The sequence below is a fragment of the Falco biarmicus genome, chromosome 14 (assembly GCF_023638135.1).
Source record: "Falco biarmicus isolate bFalBia1 chromosome 14, bFalBia1.pri, whole genome shotgun sequence".
Classification (NCBI taxonomy): Eukaryota; Metazoa; Chordata; class Aves; order Falconiformes; family Falconidae; genus Falco; species Falco biarmicus.
This window is the reverse complement of record NC_079301.1, coordinates 456208-465508: the sequence shown is the minus strand read 5'-3', so window position 1 is coordinate 465508 and position 9301 is coordinate 456208.

The window sequence follows — 9301 nt, the reverse complement described above, 5'->3', positions numbered from 1 at the left end:
AAAGCAGCAATCTGTAGGACTGTGAGATACATCGTAAGGTTTACACCTTATCTAAGCTATGGTTTTGCTTCTTAAGTGATCTTTGCCAAGATGCTGCCACCCATCATGACAGGGGGAATCTGCACTTGGGTTTCACTCACCGCGACAAGAAACAGAAGTCTGGGAGTTCAGCACTTTCCCTTATCTCTGTTCTGACACAGCTGCCTAGAGCCCAGAAAAGGGATAAAACAGTTTTTCTAGAGCACATTCCTCACATTAATATGTTGCTAAATTTTATTCTGTTCCTTGAAAACTAGAAACAAAACATGTATTTGTAAACTGATGGCATGTTTTGACTAGCTGCAAAACTCAGTAAGTTCTTCTTTAAAACATGATCTTCCTTAAGTAGCAGCAACTTCTCCTAACAAGTGTAAGGAATCAGTCATTCCCTCCTCTACCAGATCTAGAAGGCTCCTCAGGAGCTGGTCAAACACCAAGCCATGATGGTAGGTGCGGAACCCGGCTTCCCCAAGCCATTTGCTGGTGTCTGATCTCTTTCTAGGAGTCTTTATGTTTTGGAGGGGAATCCTTGGCTTCCTCCGCACATGGCTTTGTTTTGGGTACTTGCATCTGGTAGCTGATGACACTTTGCCAGCAGACGATGGAGTGGGCCACCTCACAGGTGTCTCACGGATGCATGAGCTAAATTAAAATCACTCCTTAGGAGAGGTCTACTTGGAAGCCACGCAAACAAACTGCAATTCATATTTCTAAGGCTCCACCAGCAGCCTCCTTCCCTTCTAAAACTCCTGCAGGCTTTCCCTCAATTAATTCTCTACTTTCTGCCTCTCTCAACTGTGCTCTGCAGTTTTGCCTAATTAGTTTTCACTAATCCTGTTTTGCCACGGACAACTGACTGCTACTGTAACACATAACTAGGGAATGCCAGGGAGGAGCTTACTCAGCAGTAATAAACCAAATTGTTTCTGTATGTCCATAATGTTTTAGCATCCAAATGCCAAATGCAACAGGTAGATGACCTCCTGAAGAGATTCTTTTCTATCACATAAAGCAAATATGAATCTCTCAGAAGCCCAGCTGGGCTCTGACACTCGCAGGATCGTGCCCTGCAGCGGGGAGTTCGTTGTGCTGGGCAGCCCAGTGCAATGAACCCAGCTGACATTTGCTGTCTTTCCATTCCACAGGGTGACATTTATTTTCCATTACCTTAGAACAAAGCATACAGGAATCTGCTGACTCTCCTTCATTCAGTTTGGTAATTTACATATCTTTAGCCTACAGAAAGCTGGGCAACCACCTTCATCTTGCAGTCTAAGGACAGACCCCAGAAAGATGCAGATGAACATACGTCAATCCTCAGGTGGGGTTCATCCAACTTTAAAATTGCCTATTTCCATCTCCCCTGAATGGCTCAACCAGCTGTATCTCCAGGCATAACGTCTGGAGCAAGCTTTCGATCATTATTTTGGGTAGAGCATTCAGGTCTATAGCTGGTTTCCTAGGAGGAGCGCACAGGCTGGTGTGTGCAAGATGTGTCTGGGTAGGCTTTAGCATTAGGCTTGATCTTCGTGTAATGGAATAGAAAAATCCACCTCCATGGTTACCTTTGTAGCAGCAAGCATTTCGTACACTTACAGTCTTACTGTCAAGCAGCGTGAAATCTCAGCTGCTGCCAGGCCCTGGAAGTCTGTAGTGCTTGTTAGAACACACGCTTTGCAATCACAGCCCAATTACACAGCAATGCTGCCGCGGCGTCTGGAAATGGCACTGGCTGAGCAGGCAGGCGAGCGCCTCAACAGCCATTGCTGCTTGAACTTTTAAAAGACTTCTCACCAGCAAGGGAAGCTCATAGCTCATTGCAGAGCTCTTAAGAAAAGGAATTATTCTTGACATGCTCTTCTGCAGAGTCACCCGTGGGTTGAAATGGCTGAGAACAAACGGCAGGTTCCCAGGCTGCGCTGAACATTTATAAACGACACTGGTTTCTGCATTAAGTGAAAGTAATCTAAAAGCAAGCACCAGAATAAATATGTATGGCTTCCAGGTGAGCTGATGGTCTTACTGTGTTTGCAAAGCAGTGAGTAACATGTGAGAAAAATGCCTGATTATCCACATTGTACTGTGGAATAGAAAGAAAATGGTCGAGTGAATGAACCTGGGGCTTCATTAATCCAGTCTAGATTTAAAACTTTCCATTTAAGTGACAGCTAGATAAGGTCTGAGAGCTTAGCCATCAAGAGGCAACAAATTGTCTCCATTTCAACTGTGGGAGAGAGAACCTGCATCAGCAATTGTTTCAGAGCTGTTAGAGGAATTAGTCTGGCAGGCAGAAAGTGGTTCTGTTTTACAGAATTCGCTTGACTCCTCAAGAGCTGGGCAATACTCATGGCATACATCACCAGCCCTGGTCTCTCTAACACATGCTTTGATAACTTCCTGGACAGTGTGTGAGCACACGTGCATGCCCTGTGCCATCAGCACCATCATCCCCTCCACTGACCGCAGGCTCTCAGGGTTACAGGAAGGCGTCCAGCTACAAACAGGCACCTAATGCATAATTGAGGGGAGTCTCATTTTCCCTGATTAACAACATACACTTCCCAAATATTTACAAAATCATAGATGTGGCATTGTCATGGCAACACGCTTTTAAAACAAATATGCTATTTTCCCAAGACTTACAATTTAGAGAGAAAAGGCAGGAAAGCTTGACATTACAGATGACCCAAAGAGCCAGTTCAAGGTGCCTGTAGACCACCAGCAGCCCCTGGGAGAGGTGGTCAGCGAGGCAGGACCTGGTGGGTACGCAGGGGTGGAAACCACAAAGCAGCACCGAAGCAGTGAGGTTGTGGAGAGTCAGTTAAATAAAGCAGCAGAAAGCAGCCCAAGAGAAAAGCATTACCAGGGAAGCCATACTGGACCGTGCTCACCTCACTGAAGAGCTGACAGAGATCATAGACCAACTGCAGCGGTTGCGTGGCTCAGGAGACAGGTATCTGATGGTTACTGAATTATTGCTCGCAAGACTGACTGAATATAGGCAAAATCTGAAAAGGTGTTTGGTTTGATCAGGTTTGATTTGGGCAAACTGGAATGAGAAGAATTTTAAATCCTGGTTCCATTTCACTGGACTATTCAAAATCTGCCAAATCACGGTGTGGTTTTTGTATCAGCAATACTGATGTTCCCCTGAGTAAAAATGAAATTGCTGTCTGTAACACAGCATGAAATGCCAACATTACCTGTTTAAATTCTTAGAAAATAAAGCAGCTCACAGCAATATAGTCCTGAAGCCTTGCGTAAGCTTTCAAGATGCCAGCTCACTCCTTATAGTCCCCTAGGTTACAGCATGTAGGCTTAACCATCACTTTAACTAGACTGGTGCCCCATGGCATTTCCACCCATTGCATTACCACGGCTGAGCTGCACATTTCAAGACTCCCTTCCCCACAACACTTCCACTTCTGTTGTGAGCCTTGTAGCACCTTGTGAGCCTTGAGTCTTCAGGCTTTCAACACGCCAACTTACCTTGACAGTGATTTATCAGAGTTCCTCAAAGAGGTAAAAGCTGTGGCCTTGTCTCACATACTGAATCAGTGGTGACAGCGGTTGGATGCTATGATGGATTACCAGCCTTTTGGGAATTTGCTGACTAATGAAACGCTGTAATCCGTTTTATCAAACCTTTGTACAGCTTCACCCAAGGGAAATCATGTAACTCGGCTATGGCACCAGCAGCAGATTCCCCAGAAGGTTCCTTATAAAGCAACAGTAAAACCTGGTATTTATTACACCTACAATTCGGAATTTCACAGCAAACCTGCCAGCCTGCAGGTCCCGCTCATTCCAGGGACAGAACAGCACCCATGAGCAAGCCATTCCTGAGCTGTGCCCTGGAGCGTTAACAAAGGCATAGAAGCCATGGCTATGATACCCACAGGTGGTTCATCACACACTCGGCTTCTCAGGCTGGCAATTAGCAACATCAAGGGACCCCAGCTAGTTCTTCCAGCCTGATTCATCATGAAACACCTCCAAGCTGACGAGCTCTAAAGGCTGCAGAGAGAAAACCCAAGAGCTACAAGCTATCCCAACACAAGGCTCACTGCCAAATCTTTCAGCAGAGCACAGGTGGGCAAGGAGGTGGCAGGAGGGGCGCAGGCTGATGAGGAAGGGGCAGCCCTTGTGCCCAGACAACAGCTTTGCCTTAAAATGTTCCCTGGCACTGCCCCAAAGGCTGTCTTGCTTTTGTGCCAATGGCTGCAGAAAGGGACAAACTCAAGGCCAAGCTGATGTAGGCTCTAGCCCTAGCCTGACCAGCTGACTGCCTCTTTGACCATCAGCAAGTCAGGGATTTGTTCCTCAAGTAATTTTCTGGTATTAAAACAGGCACGTGTGTTCCTCCTGCCTTACGGTTTGTTTAGATAGCCAGCATTTTTAAATAAGATACACGCTTACTCTCTAAGTTTCAGATGACAGGAGGGATTGGGTAAATCTCCAGAAAGGCAAAAAGGTAAGAGATGGGGGGGAGAACTTGTGTCAAGACTTTATAGATCTGTTTTTTTGAATAGTTTCAGTTATACCTTGCAAAAATCACAGGAAACATTCCAGTAGCATCAAAACATCTTTGTAAACTGAAGGGTAATTCCCATTTTCCATCACAAACACCTTTTGAAAGAGAGGTCATAGTTTTGACATAGATCTCCCTCGGGATTTTAGAAATCAGAGCTGGAATGTCTGTTTCCATTTTACTGAAGCAAACCCTTTCAGTCAGGAACTGACTGCATTGTCAGTTGGCTACTTCTGTGAAACAAAGAGATTACAACTTAAAAGCATGCCATGCCTTGAGAAATGGGAAAAGGTCACACTTGCTCAGCTTTACAGGGAGCTGCACACATGAGAGCACGGCAAGAACTTCATGCAGGACAGCAGAGTGCCCAGCAGCCAGGGGGAGGGCGGGGGACAGTGAGGACCCTCCACTCAGGGCCAGTGCAAAAATGAGTGTTTGCCCATCAGCATCTGTGCACAGGTTCACAGACATGATGTGGAACGTCTAGGCCAAGGCCCAGATTAAATGGAACAGCAGCTCTCTACCCAGGAAGGATGATTTCTTTTGCACTGAAAAAAAAGGAAGCAGAAAGGATGCTTTCTGGGGCCCCATGCTGTTTGTGACCTACTGACCTGTATGCTCACAGAGTATTGGTGAGAGAAGGTTGAAGAGTATTTCAGCCTGATGCACCACTAACGAGTTCCTCTAGACCAGCCAGAGCACAGCAGCACTTGCAGTTACATGCAACCCAGCTAACAAGCCAGTGTTTTAAAATCCACCCTGCTGTTACACTTCAGGGTTGAGTTGTTTTTTTCTTTGATGTTTAACAAATTGAGAGTTTTTACATAGGACTAGGTTAGGTTTTGCACAGCCCACCCACACCTCACTATAAGTTGCTCAGCCCACTGCGTCCCAGCCACGGCGATGGCCAAGTTCTGTACAGTGACCGATGGGCAAACACCAAGGCTGGAGTGGCTGAAGCTAGGAGGGGGCCACACTAGTGGCCTCTCCTGGCTGTTACTTGTGACTTAGGACCTTGCAGTATTTTGCACTGACAAGCAGAGAAGGAACCTCCTCACTGACAGCCTGAACCTCCCTCCTGCAGCAAGTGTTCTGGACACGGACTCCGGCACCCCAGAGGGTGGGGGTGGGGGTGGTGGTGCAGGGACACACTGTGCTCTCTTGGCATCCTGAGCTTCGGCCTCTGTTTCTCACAAAGCAAGTCAGCCTGACCGAAAGCAGATGACTGTTCTTTGCTTACCTCTAAAGCGAAAGCTTTTATTTGAAGAAAATAACCTCTAAATATGAAAAATAAGGATCTGACAGGAAGGTCTTCAGGCAGGGTTTTCTGTAAGCTCCTTACAGTGAGATCCCAATACTTCCCACTACATCAACATCCTTCAGCACACAAAGACATCATTTCTTTGTTATTCATGATGACATTGAATAAGAGAACTTTTCTCTCCTGTGCCTGTCAGACATGCTGCCAGCAGCACCACACCTATTTAACTGTCCCTTATGCAACAGGATTTTTGCCCAAACCGTCTCATGATGGACTGAATTACCCCCTTAGTCTTCCTCTAGGACTCATCTGGGGTAGGTGACTGTTCCACTTCTCCAGTCCTTTCCGGGGTTAAAGAACGCAAAATGAAACCTGTCTCTCAAGAACACCAAAGGCTATGGGGTTTACAAAGAACACCTGCTGAGTATTAGATTTACTTTCCCGAAAACAGAAGCAAAATGATGAACTGATTTCAAAGACAGCCTGTCTTTGAATTTTAACACCATAAACACTAATTTCCAGTAATAGCTGTTTCATCAGTCACATGCCCAGTCCTGCTGTCCTCACATTGCCAGAATAGTCTGTGACTAAATTCACCGATTGTTTCTGAGGCTAATGCTTTGGCAAGTTTGGTACTTTCTGTATACGTATTGCCTTATTCCTATATTCCATAAGCTGGAAGCCAGCTTTTACTTCTACTCAGACCCATCCCCTAACTGTGATCTGGCAGATTTCGGCAGCTATTGTGCTTAAATTCCTTTCCCACAGCCGTATATATGCACATAGCTCCAGGCTTATAATCACTCCTGTAAGTCACTGTGCCAAAAAAATTATAAAGCACTGTAAACAGTCCATATGGTAATTATATATTACAAAGCAAGCTGCACGTTAAGCCACGCATTTAATTCAGGACTAAAGACTGTATTACACTTGAAAAACATTCAAATCCTTTTACTGACAATTACCAGTATTGGGGGGGGGGGGGGAGGGGGTGGGGTTATGGTGTGCCTTAGGTTAATTTGACATTAACTTTTGTGTTTTGAGAAGAAAATCAAGACAGCATTTTATAGTTCCATGGGCACATCCAAAAGGTACCCTGCTTTTGACTTGCACCTCTCTGACACCCACAGCATGAGTGTGAGCATAAAGGAATGTCAGCTGAACACTCGCCCTGCACTGACGTGGAGTAAGGGCGCAATTGTCTGCCTGCTGAAGTAATGCAGAGCTGATTGTGCCCATTACTGAGCAAGATGACAGCACTAATAAAGGGATTTTCATCTCAGCCCCGCTGCAAACATCCAGCTGCTGCCACAGAAAGGAGTAACTTGGCTTTGCAGTCACCCAAGACAGCTTGGAAGAGCAGGGGTAACTTTAAGTAGGTGAGTGATCATCTAGGTAAACTTCTGAAAAGTTTATCACATCTAATTGGGGCCTAGGAGGGATGATACTAGAACTGCAGACAGACAGCCCTACCTGAAGTGAATGCAACAGGAAATACTTGCTGCTTCTTACCTTTATCCCATACAAAACCTGGGAGACTAGTTTTCCTATGAAGATAAACATCCAGCAGTGTGTATCACAGTGGGGTGGGCTTTTGGGGGAGGTTTTCTTGTTTCCTATAGCAAGTTACCTAAAAGCACATAATAGATGTATTTTTCTCCTTCTGTCCCTACATAAGCTGAGCCACCCTAATAGATTACCCAAGCAATACTAATCTTTTTCAGTGTGTATTATTGCAAACAATTTATCCTGAACCACCAGAGGATGGAGTTTTACCTCAGCTAGTTTATGTTGCACTAGCAAAAGAAGTGGGAACACTCGCATGATCTGCTGCCTCTGCTCAGCATGGGAGCTTTGCCGTCCCAGCACCTCCCTGGGGAGCAGCAGTGCCAAGACCCCCCTGTCACCTTGCTGCCTTCTGAGCAGGTGATTCCCTGGCAGCCATACGTGCATCAGTGATAAGCACAAACAAGACACCGTGGGATGCTCACAGAAGGCTTCGCTGCCAAACCAAACATTTGTTCACAGGCTCCAGCTCAGAGTCACCAGAACTGTGAAGCATCTCTCCTCCTCCTCATACCCCCACTGGCTGGGAGAGCCAGATTCTGATTAGAGGCAGTTGTGAAGTTGCTGATAAACTGTTCTCTGTCACAGTTTGTTGCCACAGGAAGTTTTAGCAAAATCATCTGATTTATCCAAAGCCTTCCCCTTCAGCTTTCTCAGTCCAGGATGGAGCCGCTTAGCAGAGGACACAGCCCTCAACACAACAGCCACTCAGCTGAGGCCCCTGGAGCGCCCTAGCTACCAACATTGCAGAGACCCAGCCACTGATGCTACACTTGGCCCAAAACAAATTACACTGGAGGAACTTTGGCAGCCTGCTGTTTATGGAATACATGCAAATTTGGAGACCCAGCTCCAGTCCCTGTGCTGCCCTGCCTCAGAGCCAGCGCTGAACCCAAGACCACCATCGCCCAGCTTAGTGCCCTAGCTACTGGCTGGAGAACTGGACAAAGGGTGACTTCCTTCTTTCTGCTTTCTTGGGAGAAAATAAATACATTTACAATAACTCTGTTGTCTCAGCGTGGGCCGAGTACATTCTTTAATCTATGTTTTCACAAGCCAAGGGACACGCACCCCCCTAAAGGTTTCCTGCTAGGTTCTTTCTTCTGATGACATAACTTCTATAATCCACCCAGGACAGGTGAGCTTATAAGTCTCTGGTTTGCAACAGCAGCTGAACCAGGGCTGACAACGAGCAAAGAGTACCCACATTCAGAGCATTCAACAGCCCTCCAGTTCCTCACCAGGCTTAATGAAGTGTAATGAAAGGAAATTAATGAGCTTTGTCCCTATTGCCAAAGGAAAGGACAGCTGTAAATATGCAGGGACCCAATATGAACTGAGCATGATTAAGTACATTATAACTATTGTTCTGAATAAAATGGTGCTGTTATACCCAAATACCCTACAGCAGAGTCCCTTGTCATTACAGCTACTTAACTGGCTCTGCTTTAATTGCCTCTGAAAGCCACTCAGAAAGGATTTCTCTTACACCCCTTCAATTTAAAACCAGGAACAGAAATATGTAAGCACTAACCTGCATCCATTTAGATAATGGGGGTTCTGTGGGTGAGCCAGTAAGGCAGATACTTTATAGGGAACCGCTTGGTACTTGGAATGCGGGGTGATGTGAGCACATGGGCACAGCTGCCACTGGAGGATGGCTAGCACAGCCTGCAGGGTGGGCTATAGAGCTCTGCAGTTCGGCAGAGGATGCACCACCCACCCCCCCGAATGTGACTCAAGGCCGCAGGCACCAGAAGCCAGACCCCAACCCAAAGGCACCCCCGGGCCAGAGGGGAGGCACTGTGTCCCACCCTCTCCTGGCTGCAAGCTGGCTCCCTCCAGCACCCAGCTCCTCTCCCCCTGTGGACTGTCATTAGCCACAGACAGCTGGCTCAGTAGAC